The sequence below is a fragment of the Chrysemys picta genome, chromosome 23 (assembly GCF_011386835.1).
Source record: "Chrysemys picta bellii isolate R12L10 chromosome 23, ASM1138683v2, whole genome shotgun sequence".
Lineage (NCBI taxonomy): Eukaryota > Metazoa > Chordata > Testudines > Emydidae > Chrysemys > Chrysemys picta.
The window spans coordinates 5,922,880-5,938,142 of record NC_088813.1 but is presented as its reverse complement, the minus strand read 5'-3'; the positions used below and the strand labels follow the sequence as shown (position 1 = coordinate 5,938,142).

Genomic DNA, 15,263 nt, shown 5'->3' with positions numbered 1-15,263 from the left:
TGCAGACATGGCCACATATAACCAGTAGGCCATGCCCTCGTGAGGCTGCTCAAGCCAGCATCAAGCCAGTTTCCCACCCACAGCCTAGCCCTCGGTAGCGATCCTGCCCTGCTGCTCAACTGGGGGCCAGAGAGTCAGAAAGTTTCCAAAGACCTCTTCTCCCTGTGCACCCACACGGGCCAGAGCAGGACTAGGCCCTCTGGGCTCAACTGTGCTGGATTCTTTGCTCTTTATTTGTCATGGGCTATTTACGTGAACAAACAAACATCCTGTGCAACCATGAACCACCAGGCATACGGGAGACGAAGAGATCTCATGGAATGAGGGGAGAATGAGGAGGTGATGAGTAGTAGATAAATATCAGATGTCCCTCTGGTTACCTGTGTGATATTACCCTGAATGCAGAGACTTAAATCAGAGGAGACTGTGAAGGAGGAACCGACAGGAAATGAAACAATGGCAGAGTTGTGGCGCTTTGATTACATATATGGAAAGTGTCACGCTGGCTGGAGTGGCTCACGACCCTGACTGCCAACCTCAGGGCAGACTGTCAAAAACAGGGCAGGTTTCAGAGTAGCAGTCGTGTTAGTCTGTAGCCGCAAAAAGAACAGGAGGACTTGTGGCACCTTAGAGACTAACCAATTTATTAGAGCATAAGCTTTCGTGGACTACAGCCCACTTCATCGGATGCATAGAATGGAACATATAGTAAGAAATATACATACATACAGAGAACATGAAAAGGTGGAAGTCGCCATACCAACTGTAAGAGGCTAATTAACTAAGATGAGCAATTATCAGCAGGAGAAAAAAAACTTTTGTAGTGATAATCAAGATGGCCCATTCCAGACAGTTGACAAGAAGGTGTGAGGATACTTAACATGGAGAAATAGATTCAATTTGTGTAATGACCCAGCCACTCCCAGTCTCTATTAAAACCCACGTTAATGGTATCTAGTTTGCATATTAATTCAAGCTCAGCAGTTTCGGGTTGGAGTCTGTTTTTTAAGTTTTTCTGTTGCAAAATTGCTACCTTTAAGTGTGTAATTGAGTGACCAGGGAGGTTGAAGTGTTCTCCTACTGGTTTTTGAATGTTATGATTCCTGATGTCAGATTTGTGTCCTTTTATTCTTTTGCATAGAGCCTGTCCGGTTTGGCCAATGTACATGGCAAAGGGGCATTGCTGGCACATGATGGCACATATCACATTGGTAGATGTGCAGGTGAACGAGCCCCTGATGGCGTGGCTAATGTGATTAGGTCCTATGATGGTGTCATTTGAATAAATACGTGGACAGAGTTGGTATCGGGCTTTGTTGCAAGGATAGGTTCCTGGGATAGTGTTTTTGTTGTGTGGTGTGTGGCTGCTGGTGAGTATTTGCTTCAGGTTGGGGGGCTGTCTGTAAGCGAGGACAGGGCAGACACCCTGTGTGGTGTGTTTCTATAATCAGATTTCACCAAACCAGTAACAAATGTGAACTCCTGGATCACGAGAACAGTCTTACCATGAAGTCACAGACAGTCAGTCCCTTGGCTCGCCTGTCTATCATGTCACCCAGGCACTTACACCAAAAATCACAAAATATTAAAGTTACTTCCAGTCCCAAGGAACCAGTCACATACCTCAGATCAATTTGTATCTCAGATCTCACACCAAAGACAACGCCTGTAACCAATCCTCTAATAAAATAATTAATGGTGTATGAACTAGGAAAAAGAAATAAAAGAGTTATTTACAAGTTAAAGCAAGCAAGTATATACACACAAATGAGTTACAATCTATGGTTCCTAAAGATGACGGAGATGTAGTAATCTGTCAGGGCAGACCGGGGTAACCCATGGGGATCTCTGCCTTAGTTTAGCATCTCTGGCCCTGTGAGGGTTCAAATGGGAAAGAAATGGAAAATTTTCTTGTGACCCTGTTTTATCTTTTGCATTTAGCCTTCCAGCCCTTGCACGGAACATTTCCAATGTGTGATAGGGCCCTTCACCAATCCTTTGAATTGTGATGATCCTTAGTGGCCCTTTTAATCTTGGTAGGCCTCCTGAATGGGTGGGAGGGACGATTTCCGTGCCTGGGTTCACAAGTTCAGAGCAAACATTTTCAACGTTATGAAGCAAAATGTACATATTTCCTCATAGCCTGGAATACAGACATTACAAGTGAGATTAATACATGTGTCACAGACGCACAGATAGTGCCCACTCTTGGCCCCATGCGGTCCGTGGGGGGGTGCCCCTTTCAGTGAGACAGCCCTTCTCAGGGGTCCACTCTCTCCCGGGGTCAGGCCCCTCCACCTCCTGGAGCCGCACCTCTCTGAGCCCTCAGGGAGTCACCTCGCTCTGGACTCCCGGGGCCTCCAACCCCCCGAAGGGGATGATGCAACCCTGTTCTCTAGACTGAAGTGACTCTCAGCCAGCGTAAAACAGGAGGGTTTATTGAGCGTTGAACACAGGACAGGAAACTCTCAGGGCCTCAGGCCTGGCCTCCCTCAGCCCAGCACATCCCAGTCTTTCTGCATCCAGGTGGGCTTTGCCTGCTCCCCCTCTACAGCCCAGAGCCCCCCTGCTTCCCAGCTGGGCATCTGATATCACCGGCCCCAAGCCCCACCTCTGTCCATTGTCTTCTCTCCAGGTAAACAAGGTCGTAAACAGGGTCATCTGGGCCTCCTCTCCTCTCTTCTGTCCTCTGGCCCCCTCTGGCTGGAATCACCTGGTCCGGTCACCGGGGTTCTCTCTTTACAGCCCATTGTCCTCCCACTAGCCAGAACCGGCTGCAACTCCTGAGCTGGGCCTCCGGGCCACCAGGTCGGCCGGACACCAGTCGCTGGGGTATCCGTCCTCCAGGCCACCGGCTGGGGTCCCAAGTTCCCTCTCCGGTCCTCTGTAAGAACAAACTCCCTCTCCCCTCACCTCGTTAAACCAGTAACACCCAGGGAAACTGAGTCCCACCCCCTCTGCATGCAAACCATTGGAAAAACAAGGAAAAAACAAGAACATCCCCCACTTCATCACAACACGCAGCAACTTACAAGCATTTGCGGGGGGAGGGATAGCTCAGTGGTTTGAGCATTGGGCTGCTAAACCCAGGGTTGTGAGTTCAATCCTTGAGGGAGCCACTTAGGGATCTAGGGTGAAATCAGTACTTGGTCCTGCTAGTGAAGGCAGGGGTCTGGACTCAATGACCTTTCAAGGTCCCTTCCAGTTCTAGGAGATAGGACATCTCTATTAATTTAATTTAATTTAATTTAATGTTATAGAGGCTAAACACTGAATACAGTCTTATAAGACCAATGCCTATTTTGAAGAACACTAACGTACCGGTGAGCTGGTTTGTTTTCCAGTGATGAGTTTGTCAGGTCTTAGCTAACGCCTACAGCCTTGGCCAGGGCTGACCCACTTGGTTTACCAGCATCACAGCGAGCCCTTGAGGAAACAATGGGGAAACCATTAATTGGGGAAATACTTTTTGCCTGCTTCCAGCTAGTCCAGCCAAGGGTATTCTTCCCAGACCAAAAACTCAGGATCAAAGGGAACCCTGCAATCTTAAAAGTACGGGTCTAAAGAAGACGGGCGAGGAGGGGGGTTGGGAGCCACCCCAACTGACTGGGATGCACAGAGACCGAGAGAACATACTGCTAACAGGGGAGTCTGCCTCTCCCAGCCAGAGGCCGAATTGAGCTGGACTGAAGGGAACTTACAAATCCTTGCAAGGGAAGTTTAAGGCATCATAAACAAGGGTAAATAGGTGTATGGGTCCTGTTGTTTTCACCCTTTGCTCTGTGTGGTTTGTGCCTTTGGGTGAACGAATAAACAACACTTTGTTTTGAAGACTCTGTTGTGGAGTCAGCAATCGGCCGGAGGAAAAGGCTCGTAGGTACCAAACTCAGTTGGGCCTGTTGGGTTAATACAGTTCAGGAAATGGGAGGGGAAGGGAGGGGAGGTAGGGGATGTGCTGCAGCCCGTAGAACTAGTCTAAGAGAAGATGGACTGCCAGAGAGGGGTGCAGGAAGCCAGGCCTCTCAACTGAGGGCAGGGCCAGCTCTAGGATTTTTGCCGCCCCAAGCAAAATCAATTTTGACCACCCCCTCCCCCTGTTTTTTTCTTACCCCATCCCCCAGCCCCGCCTCAGCTCTGCCCCTTCCCCAAATCCCCAGCCCTGCCTCCTCCCCCCAGGCTCTCAAGCCTGGGAGGGAGGGGGAGCAGCGGCGCGTGAATCAGCTGTTTCGCGCGCCGCGGCCGCTCGGGATCTCCCCCTCCCTTCCAGGTTTGAGAGCCTGGGAGGGAGGGGGAGCAGCGGCGGGCGAATCAGCTGTTTCGCCCGCCGCAGCCGCTCGGGATCTCCCCCTCCCTCCCAGGTTTGAGAGCCTGGGAGGGAGGGGGAGCAGCGGCGTGCAAGCGGCGGCAGCAGCAGAGGTGAGCTAGGGAGGCCGGGGCACATTTTTAGGGGCGGCAGGGGCGGCATTCTGGCGCCGGCCATGCCGCCCCTAAAAATGTGCCGCCCCAAGCACCAGCTTGTTTTGCTGGTGCCTAGAGCCGGCCCTGACTGAGGGGTGCACTCCAGGGGGAGAACAGGGGCTAAGGTGCAGCTTGCCCAATAACCATGACAGGAAAGAAATGGCCGGCTTGTACACTAATATTGAACAAGCAGGTCAGCAACGGTTAAGCCTTTCTCAGCTCTCCCAGATCACTGAAAGGGGAACTGTGAGCCCTCCCGCCCCCTGCCAGAGCAATACCTTCTCATCAGGGTCACTTTCCCCATCCTCCACTCTCTAACAGTCAAGGTCTTGTCTACACACAAAAACTGTATCGTTTTATCCCTACTGCTATCGTTACAGTGATACAACGCGCACTGGTGGGGCCGCAGTAACTCGGGTCCAGGTGCAAACACTAGGGCTTGTACCGCTATCACCGTCTCAGCAATCGAACCCCTAAGCGACAGAGTTACAGTGAGTCACACGCTGTGTAACCAGGCGCAGGGAGGGGTTTCCCAGTGCACTTTCCGAGCTGCATTTCATCTTTCCAGTCTCACCCTCTACTGATTTACGCAGAACCATTCGTGAACCTGATGGCACCATGCAGAATTACCGGCCACGGGCCTGACTCATGACCGTGACACTCCAGCTTTTATGCTGGTGTGACTCCACTGATTTCATCCAGGAACTGCTCGATTTTACAGCCTTCTTCTCCCTGTCCTGCTCAAAGATGCCTATGGGACACAAGTGCCTGCTACAGGGACTCCTCATTCCCCTACTTTTGCCCCTAGCCCTTCCTCCCCCAAGGAACTTTTATGGGGAAGCTTATGTCTGTGAGACAAAATGCCAGAGCCGGGAGAATTCTCCCCCAGCTGACAGCCCCGTTCAATGCTATAGCAGTGCCGATGGGCCACAGAGGGAAGAAGAAGACATCAGAGGCTGGATGGCTCAGCGATGAGGATGCTAGGCTGGGTTGTGGAACACATGGGTTCAGTTCCTTCCTCACCTACAGACTTTCTCTGTGATCACGGACAAGTGACTCAGCTTGTCTGTGCCTCTGGTCCCCGTCTGGGCAAAGGGGATCCCCCTCCTTTCTCCCACCAACTCCTGGTGGATCAAGATCCAACCCCCTTGGATCTTAAAAACAAGGAAAAATCAATCAGGTTCTTAAAAAGAAGGCTTTTAATTAAAGAAAAAGGTAAAAATCATCTCTGTAAAATCAGGATGGAAAATAACTTTACAAGGTAATCAAACTTAAAGAGCCCAGAGGAATCCCCTCTAGCCTTAGGTTCAAAGTTACAGCAAACAGAGATAAACACTCTAGCAAAAAGGTACATTTACAAGTTGAGAAAACAAAGATAAAAACTAACACGCCTTGCCTGGCTGTTTACTTACAAGTTGGAAATATGAGAGACTTGTTCAGAAAGATTTGGAGAGCCTGGATTGATGTCTGGTCCCTCTCAGTCCCAAGAGCGAACCTCACAGGGGTGTGTGAGGGTAAATACATTAAAGATTGTGACAAGCAGTGATGCTGGGAGCCATAGAGAGAGAATTTCTGGCACAATTTTGAGCTTTTTTCCCCCTCTCCCCAGCCCTTGAATTTTTTTTGTTCCCCTCTTAGTACTCTCCAGTCTGTCAATATCGGTGTGATACCCAATGCCCAGAAAGCAATGCAGTATTCCAGGTCTGGTCCCACCCAGGCTGCATAAAGAGAAGGACTGAATTCCCCTGTAGAATTCAGGTAGTTTGAGAGACGTATTCTGAGCACTCAGTAATGCCAAGACCCCAACGTTTCTCTGCATTTGGATGCACCAGTTTCAGACAAAGCTGGTGTTGATTGTTCAGTCCACAACAACCAGAGAAGATTCCCACCTCAGCAGCTGTTCCATAAATCCAGGCAGACATCCCCAATCTCACCTCAATAGCACCCTCGTCCCAAATAATGCCAGCAATGTAAATTAAGAGTGATGTGTTGATACATCGACATTTTAGCCCTTTTATTACCATACAGACACATAATCTGCATATTTGCATTCACCGCGCATTCAGAGGTTGACGCTGATTCCCAGGTTGGATTTATGATATGTGGTGAGTGTATTACCTCTCTCCATTACATAGATATAGATGTCACAGGAGCTGGTTTCACAGATTCTCACCCTTATTAATGCTGACACTACAGAATTATGAATATTTTGGAGCAGAGGTGAGCTGATTTGCTTTGCCTACTTGAGCACCAGGGGTTGGAAACTTTGATCGGCACCTCATCAGGTTTGCAATTTGCTGTGACAAAGCAGGCAGAGATAAATCCATCTCCTAAGACCGAAGATCACACCTCGCAGACATCTCTCACTACCGAGGATTTCCCAAATTTCCCTTCAAATCTTGATTTAAAGACTTCATGTTACAGAGAATCCACCATTTCCCTTAGTTCAAAAAACAAGTGACCCGTGCCCTGCACCGCAGAGGAAGGTAATAACCCCCCAAGGTCTCTGCCAATCTGACCCGGTGGGAAATTCCTTCACAACCCCAAATCAGTTGGATCCTGAGCATGTGGGTGAGACCCACCATCCAGACCCCAGGGAAAGAATTCACTGTAGTAACTCAGAGCCCACCCCATGTAGTGTCCCATCAGGGGCCACTGGAAATATTTGCTAATAGCCGGTGCAGACTGGTCATTTGCCATTGTAGGCAATCTCATTATAACATCAACTCTGTACATTTAACAAGCTCAATCTTAAAACAAGTTAGGGTTTCCCCCCCCCCCCCACTACTCCCATTGGAAAGGTGTTCGAAGACTTCACTCCTCCAATGGTTAGCAATCTTCATAGAATTTCAAGACTAAACTTATTGATCACTAGTTCACATAGGTGCCAACTCCGTGGGTGCTCCGGGCTGGAGCACCCATGGGGAAAAATTGGTGGGTGCTTAGCACCCACCGGCGGCTCCCGCCCCACCCCACCATCCCAGTTCACCTCCACCTCTGCTCTGCCTCTGCCTCCTCCCCTGGGCGCACCGTGTGCCCGCTTTTTTTCCCTGGCTCCCAGCGCTTGCACCGTGAAACAGCTGATTTGCCCAGCAAGCGCTGGGAGGGAAGGGGGACGAAGGGGAACGCGACCCGCTCGGGGAAGAGGTGGGGCCGAGGCAGGGACTTTGGGGAAGGGGTTGGAATGGGGGCAGGGCAGGGGCGGGGAAAGGGTGGAGTCGGGGCTGGGCCGGGGGGCATGAGCACCTACCGGCGCCAGGGAAAGTTGATGCCTATGCTAGTTCATATCTATTTGTTCTTGTGCAAACATAGGACCTTAACTTAAATAACTTCCCCCCGTCCCTGTGTTTATCTCTCTGATGTATTTATAGAGAGTCGTCATATCTCCCCTCATCCTTCCTTTGGCTCGGCTAAACAAACCAAGCTCCTAAAGTCTCCTCTCGTAAGGTAGGTTTTCCATTCCTCTGATCATCCTAGTAGCCCTTCTCTGCACCTGTTCCAGTTTGAATTAATCTCTTTTAAACATGGGAGCCCAGAACTGTAGACAGTATTCCAGATGAGGGCTCACCAGCGCCTTGTATAACGGTACTAGCACTTCCCTGTCTCTACTGGAAATACCTCCCCTGAGCCTAGGATCGCATTAACCTTTTTCATGGCCTGTAATGGGGTTTGTCAGTCTGGTCAGCAGGAGTAGTGATCAGGGCCTGCTGCCCCTACATCTCTTTTCATACAATGTGTCCAGGACCCCCAAGCAGGGTTCATCTGGGTCAGCTTCCTTGGAAATAAACCCCTGGTATTGCCTGTCCCAGGGCTCGGCGTGGAGGAATCCGGGATGGATAGGGGGACACAGGCCATCCTGCTCCACCAGGTCCTGGCCCAAGGCCCTGAAAATGTGACAACACAGACTGGCCTAGGCTTGGCCCACCTCTTGTTTCCCCTGGGCTACTGGCTACCCCCACCCAATGTGTCAGTTTGGGGCATGGCTGCTGTTGATTCTAGTCCTTTGCTCCAAACCCCCCGACTCACATGACCCCGCACTTGATTTTCCTTGCATCTGGCCTGATGTCTCAAAGAAGCAGGACAGAAAGACTCACAGCCCAGACCTCCTCCACAAGAGCTTCATCTCCTCCTGCTCAGGGTAGTGCTCCTCCAGGAAATGACTTCTTTCCTCCCCGGCCAGGGATGCTGGACCTCTGTTTATACTGCTCCTTTCCCTACGAGCATGCTTGGCATTGTGTGAGGAACAGAGGTTTCCTGGCCCAGTATTTTGCCACCCTTTCCCCTTAGTGAGGGGTTTGTGAACCGCATCAAACAGCCACATCACATTGGCAGGTTCATAGAATGATAGAATATCAGGGTTGGAAGAGACCTCAGGAGGTCATCTAGTCCAACCCTCTGCTCAAAGCAGGACCCATCCCCAGACAGATTTTTTTCCCCGGATCCCTAAATGGCCCCCTCAAGGATTGAACTCACAACCCTGGGTTTAGCAGGCCAATGCTCAAACCACTGAGCTATCCCTCCCCCCAGATTATATCCATCCTGTGATCCATGAATACAGCCAGGTGTTTCATGTGATAAAACCTCCAGCAATACATCCAGGAACCTCCAGGAATATGTCCAACCATAATTGGAAACCTTATGTGACCTCCTCCACCTACTCACGCTCAGTCTGCTTCCCTTGTCTCTCACTAAATTCACCTGCCACTTCTGAAGGTCTCTGCATCCTTATAATGTATTATTGTTACTATAACAGTAGCACCTAGATGTCCCCAAGCAAGGTCAGGGCCCCACTGCACTGGGTGCTGTACGAACACAGAGGCCATCCCTGCCCAGAAGCGCGTACTGTCTAGAGTAGGGTTACCATACGTCCTCTTTTTCCCGGACATGTCCGGCTTTTCGGCAGTCAAACCCCCGTCCAGGGGGAATTGCCAAAAAGCCGAACATGTCCGGGAAAATGGCGGCTCTGTTTAAGAGCCGGGCTGCCTGAACGCTACCGGCTTCGGGCAGCCCCGTGCCTCCAGACCCTGCGCCGCCGGAGCCCGGGAGGGGAAGTGCCCGGCTGGGGGCGCAGGGTCTGGAGGCAAGGGGGCTGCCCGAAGCCGGTAGCGCTCGGGCAGCCCGGTTCTTAAACAGAGCCTCCAGTGGCTGCGGCTCTGTGTAACTGACACTGTGTCAGTTACACAGAGCCCCGGGGGCTGGAGGCTCCAGCCGCCCCCGCTCTGTTTAAGAGCCGGGCTGCCCGAGCGCTACCGGCTTCGGGCAGCCCCCGTGCCTCCAGATCCTGCACCCCCAGCCGGGCACTTCCCGTCCCGGGCTCCGGCGGCGCAGGGTCTCCAGGCACGGGGCTGCCCGAAGCCGGTAGCTCTGGGGCAGCCCGGTTCTTAAACAGAGCCTCCAGTGGCTGTGGCTCTGTGTAACTGACACTGTGTCAGTTACACACAGCCCCGGCGGCTGGAGGCTCCAGCCGCCCCCGCTCTGTTTAAGAGCCGGGCTGCCCGAGCGCTACCGGCTTCGGGCAGCCCCGTGCCTGGAGACCCTGCGCCGCCGGAGCCCGGGACGGGAAGTGCCCGGCTGGGGGTGCAGGATCTGGAGGCACGGGGGCTGCCCGAAGCCGGTAGCGCTTGGGCAGCCCGGCTCTTAAACAGAGCGGGGGCGGCTGGAGCCTCCAGCCCCCGGGGCTCTGTGTAACTGACCCAGTGTCAGTTACACAGAGCCAAAGAGGAGCAAAGCCTCCAGCCCCCTGGGCTGTGTGTAACTGACACAGAGGCTCTGTTTAAGAACCGGGCTGCCCGAGAGCTACCGGCTTCAGGCAGCCCCCTTGCCTCCGGACCCTGCGCCGCCAGCCGGGCACTTCCCCTCCCGGGCTCCGGCGGCGCAGGGTCCGGAGGCACGGGGGCTGCCCGAAGCCGGTAGCGCTGGGGCAGCCCGGCTCTTAGAGCCTAAGAGGAGCAGAGCCTCCAGCTGCGGGGGCTCTGCTCCTCTTCGGCTCTGTGTAACTTATACAGTGTAAGTTACGCAGAGCCGCCGGAGCCCCGGAGGGGAAGTGCCCGGCTGGGGGCGCAGGGTCCGGAGGCATAGGGGCTGCCCAAAGCCCGAGCGCTACCAGCTTCACGGTTTGCTGGGCAGCCTCCAGACCCTGCGCGCTGGGGCTCCAGCTGCGCTGGGGAAGCGCCGGCCGGGGGCGCAGGGTCTGGGGGCTGCCCGGCAAACCGTGAAGCTGGTAGCACTGGGGCAGCCCTTTCCCCCTGGCTGGGAGTGGGAGGGAGGAGGGGGCGGAGTTAGGGTGGGGGAAGGGGCGGCGTTGGGGCGGGGCTAGGGGTGGGGAAATGGGCGGGGCCATGGCCCGTGGAGGGTCCTCTTTTTTTATTTATGAGATATGGTAACCCTAGTCTAGAGAGACAAGACAGACAAAGGGTAGAAGGGGAAACAGGCACAGAGAGAGGAAGTGACTTTTCCAAAATCAATCAGCGAGGCAATGACAGGCCCAGCTCTCCTGATTCCTAGCCCAGACCCTCCCGTCCACTCAACTGCAGTGCCTCCTAGGCCTGTGTGATGGGTTACAACCATTTGCAGTGCAGGGGAGTGTGTATCCCACTCATAGAATCATAGAATATCAGGGTTGGAAGGGACCTCAGGAGGTCATCTAGTCCAACCCCCTGCTCAAAGTAGGACCAATTCCCAACTAAATCATCCCAGCCAGGGCTTTGTCAAGCCAGGCCTTAAAAACCTCTAAGGAAGGAGATTCCAACACCTCCCTAGGCAGGGCCGGCTCTAGGATTTTTGCCGCCCCAAGCGAAAACAATTTTGGCCGCCACCCCCCCCCCCCCCGTTTTTTTCTTACCCCACCCCCGGCCCCACCTCAACTCCGCCCCTTCCCCAAATCCCCAGCCCTGCCTCCTCTCCCCAGGCTCTCAAGCCTAGGAGGGAGGAATCATAGAATCATAGAATCATAGATTATAGGACTGGAAGGGACCTCGAGAGGTCATCGAGTCCAGTCCCCTGCCCGCATGGCAGGACCAAATACTGTCTAGACCATCCCTGATAGACATTTATCTAACCTACTCTTAAATATCTCCAGAGACGGAGATTCCACAACCTCCCTAGGCAATTTGTTCCAGTGTTTAACCACCCTGACAGTTAGGAACTTTTTCCTAATGTCCAACCTAGACCTCCCTTGCTGCAGTTTAAACCCATTGTTTCTGGTTCTATCCTTAGAGGCTAAGGTGAACAAGTTCTCTCCCTCCTCCTCATGACACCCTTTTAGATACCTGAAAACTGCTATCATGTCCCCTCTCAGTCTTCTCTTCTCCAAACTAAACAAACCCAGTTCTTTCAGCCTTCCTTCATAGGTCATGTTCTCAAGACCTTTAATCATTCTTGTTGCTCTTCTTTGGACCCTTTCCAATTTCTCCACATCTTTTTTAAAATGCGGCGCCCAGAACTGGACACAATACTCCAGCTGAGGCCTAACCAGAGCAGAGTAGAGCGGAAGAATGACTTCTCGTGTCTTGCTCACAACACACCTGCTAATGCATCCCAGAATCATGTTTGCTTTTTTTGCAACAGCATCACACTGTTGACTCATATTTAGCTTGTGGTCCACTATAACCCCTAGATCCCTTTCTGCCGTACTCCTTCCTAGACAGTCTTTTCCCATTCTGTATGTGTGAAATTGATTTTTCCTTCCTAAGTGGAGCACTTTGCATTTGTCTTTGTTAAACTTCATCCTGTTTAACTCAGACCATTTCTCCAATTTGTCCAGATCATTTTGAATTATGACCCTGTCCTCCAAAGTAGTTGCAATCCCTCCCAGTTTGGTATCATCCGCAAACTTAATAAGCGTACTTTCTATGCCAATATCTAAGTCGTTGATGAAGATATTGAACAGAGCCGGTCCCAAAACAGACCCCTGCGGAACCCCACTCGTTACGCCTTTCCAGCAGGATTGGGAACCATTAATAACAACTCTCTGAGTACGGTTATCCAGCCAGTTATGCACCCACCTTATAGTAGCCCCATCTAATTTGTATTTGCCTAGTTTATCGATAAGAATATCATGCGAGACCGTATCAAATGCCTTACTAAAGTCTAGGTATACCACATCCACCGCTTCACCCTTATCCACAAGGCTCGTTATTCTATCAAAGAAAGCTATCAGATTGGTTTGACATGATTTGTTCTTCACAAATCCATGCTGGCTGTTCCCTATCACCTTACCACCTTCCAAGTGTTTGCAGATGATTTCCTTAATTACTTGCTCCATTATCTTCCCTGGCACAGAAGTTAAACTAACTGGTCTGTAGTTTCCTGGGTTGTTTTTATTTCCCTTTTTATAGATGGGCACTATATTTGCCCTTTTCCAGTCTTCTGGAATCTCTCCCGTCTCCCATGACTTTCCAAAGATAATAGCTAGAGGCTCAGATACCTCCTCTATTAGCTCCTTGAGTATTCTAGGATGCATTTCATCAGGCCCGGGTGACTTGCAGGCATCTAACTTTTCTAAGTGATTTTTAACTTGTTCTTTTTTTATTTTATCCGCTAAACCTACCCCCTTCCCATTAGCATTCACTATGTTAGGCATTGCTTCAGACTTCTCGGTGAAGACCGAAACAAAGAAGTCATTAAGCATCTCTGCCATTTCCAAGTTTCCTGTTACTGTTTCTCCCTCTTCACTAAGCAGTGGGCCTACCCTGTCTTTGGTCTTCCTCTTGCTTCTAATGTATTGATAAAAAGTCTTCTTGTTTCCCTTTATTCCCATTGCTAGTTTGAGCTCATTTTGTGCCTTTGCCTTTCTAATCTTGCCCCTGCATTCCTGTGTTGTTTGCCTATATTCACCCTTTGTAATCTGTCCTAGTTTCCATTTTTTATATGACTCCTTTTTATTTTTTAGATCGTGCAAGATCTCGTGGTTAAGCCAAGGTGGTCTTTTGCCACATTTTCTATCTTTCCTAACCAGCGGAATAGCTTGCTTTTGGGCCCTTAATAGTGTCCCTTTGAAAAACTGCCAACTCTCCTCAGTTGTTTTTCCCCTCAGTCTTGATTCCCATGGGACCTTACCTATCAGCTCTCGGAGCTTCCCAAAATCTGCCTTCCTGAAATCCATTGTCTCTATTTTGCTGTTCTCCCTTCTACCCTTCCTTAGAATTGCAAACTCTATGATTTCATGATCACTTTCACCCAGGCTGCCTTCTACTTTCACATTCTCAACGAGTTCCTCCCTATTTGTTAAAATCAAGTCTAGAACAGCTTCCCCCCTAGTAGCTTTTTCAACCTTCTGAAATAAAAAGTTGTCTCCAATGCAGTCCAAGAATTTGTTGGATAGTCTGTGCCCCGCTGTGTTATTTTCCCAACATATATCCGGATAGTTGAAGTCCCCTATCACCACCAAATCTTGGGCTTTGGATGATTTTGTTAGTTGCTTGAAAAAAGCCTCATCCACCTCTTCCACCTGGTTAGGTGGCCTGTAGTAGACTCCTAGCATGACATCTCCCTTGTTTTTTGCCCCTTTAAGCCTAACCCAGAGACTCTCAACACTTCCGTCTCCTATGTCCATCTCTACCTCCGTCCAAGTGTGTACATTTTTAATATATAAGGCAACACCTCCTCCCTTTTTCCCCTGTCTATCCTTCCTGAGCAAGCTGTACCCATCCACACCAACATTCCAATCATGTGTATTATCCCACCAAGTTTCAGTGATGCCAACAATGTCATAGTTGTATTTATTTATTAGCACTTCCAGTTCTTCCTGCTTATTCCCCATACTTCTCGCATTTGTATATAGGCATCTAAGATACTGGTTTGATCTTTCCTCCCAGTTTTGTCCTGACTCTCCTTTCTCTCTGCCAGTATAGCCCACACTCCCTCTTGTTTCCGACCCATCTCCCCGGACTCCATGTTCCCCACTTACCTGTGGGCTTTGCTCACCTGTCCCCGTCGAACCTAGTTTAAAGCCCTCCTCACTAGGTTAGCCAGTCTGTGTCCGAATAGGGTCTTTCCTCTCCTCGAAAGGTGAACGCCATCTCTGCCTAGCAGTCCTTCCTCAAATAGCATCCCGTGGTCTAGGAAGCCAAAGCCCTCCTGGCAACACCATCTTCGCAGCCAGGCATTCACCTCCATGATGCATCTGTCTCTGCCCGGGCCCCTACCTTTGACAGGAAGAATTGAAGAGAATACCACCTGCGCTCCAAACTCCTTCACCCGTACTCCCAGAGCCCTGTAGTCACTCTTGATCCGCTCAGTGTCACACCACGCAGTATCATTTGTGCCCACATGGATGAGTAGCATGGGGTAGTAGTCAGAGGGCTGGATAATCCTCGACAATGCCTCCGTAACGTCTCGGATACGGGCCCCCGACAGGCAGCATACCTCCCGAGATGAAATGTCAGGGCGACAGATGGGCGCCTCCGTCCCCCTCAGCAGAGAGTCTCCGACCACCACTACCCTACGTTTCCTATTCGCAGTGGTGGCAGCAGACTCTCCAGCCTTAGGGGTACGAGGCTTCTCCTCCTCTACTGTAGGGAGTGATTCCTTCTTTCCTGTATCGAGAAGAGCATAACGGTTACGTATAACCACGGCAGGAGGGTTCGGAGCAGGGGTGGAGCACTGCCTGCTGCCAGAAGTAACCAGCTGCCAGTGTCCACCCTGAGCCATCTCCTCCTCCACCAGTGGTGTATCAGCAGTCCTGTGTACTGGGACAGCTACCTCAGCTGTCTCCACATGGACACTGTCGAGGAATTGCTCGTGGATACGGATGCTCCTCAACCTAGCCACCTCCTCCTGTAGCTCTCCCACCTGCTGCCTGAGAG

At 51.2% G+C, this 15,263-nt stretch overlaps 1 long non-coding RNA gene across 1 annotated transcript in view; it reads right to left on the bottom strand.

Annotated features, from left to right (window-relative positions):
• Positions 1 to 15,263, bottom strand: part of LOC122172728 (uncharacterized) — an 85,546-nt gene that overhangs the window by 21,201 nt on the left and 49,082 nt on the right. Inside the window, exons 2-3 of the long non-coding RNA XR_010594596.1 lie at positions 2,612 to 3,426; positions 1,624 to 1,707 (exon numbers count right to left, since the gene is read on the bottom strand). This is a non-coding gene — a long non-coding RNA (uncharacterized LOC122172728). The remainder of the gene's footprint in view (positions 1 to 1,623; positions 1,708 to 2,611; positions 3,427 to 15,263) is intronic.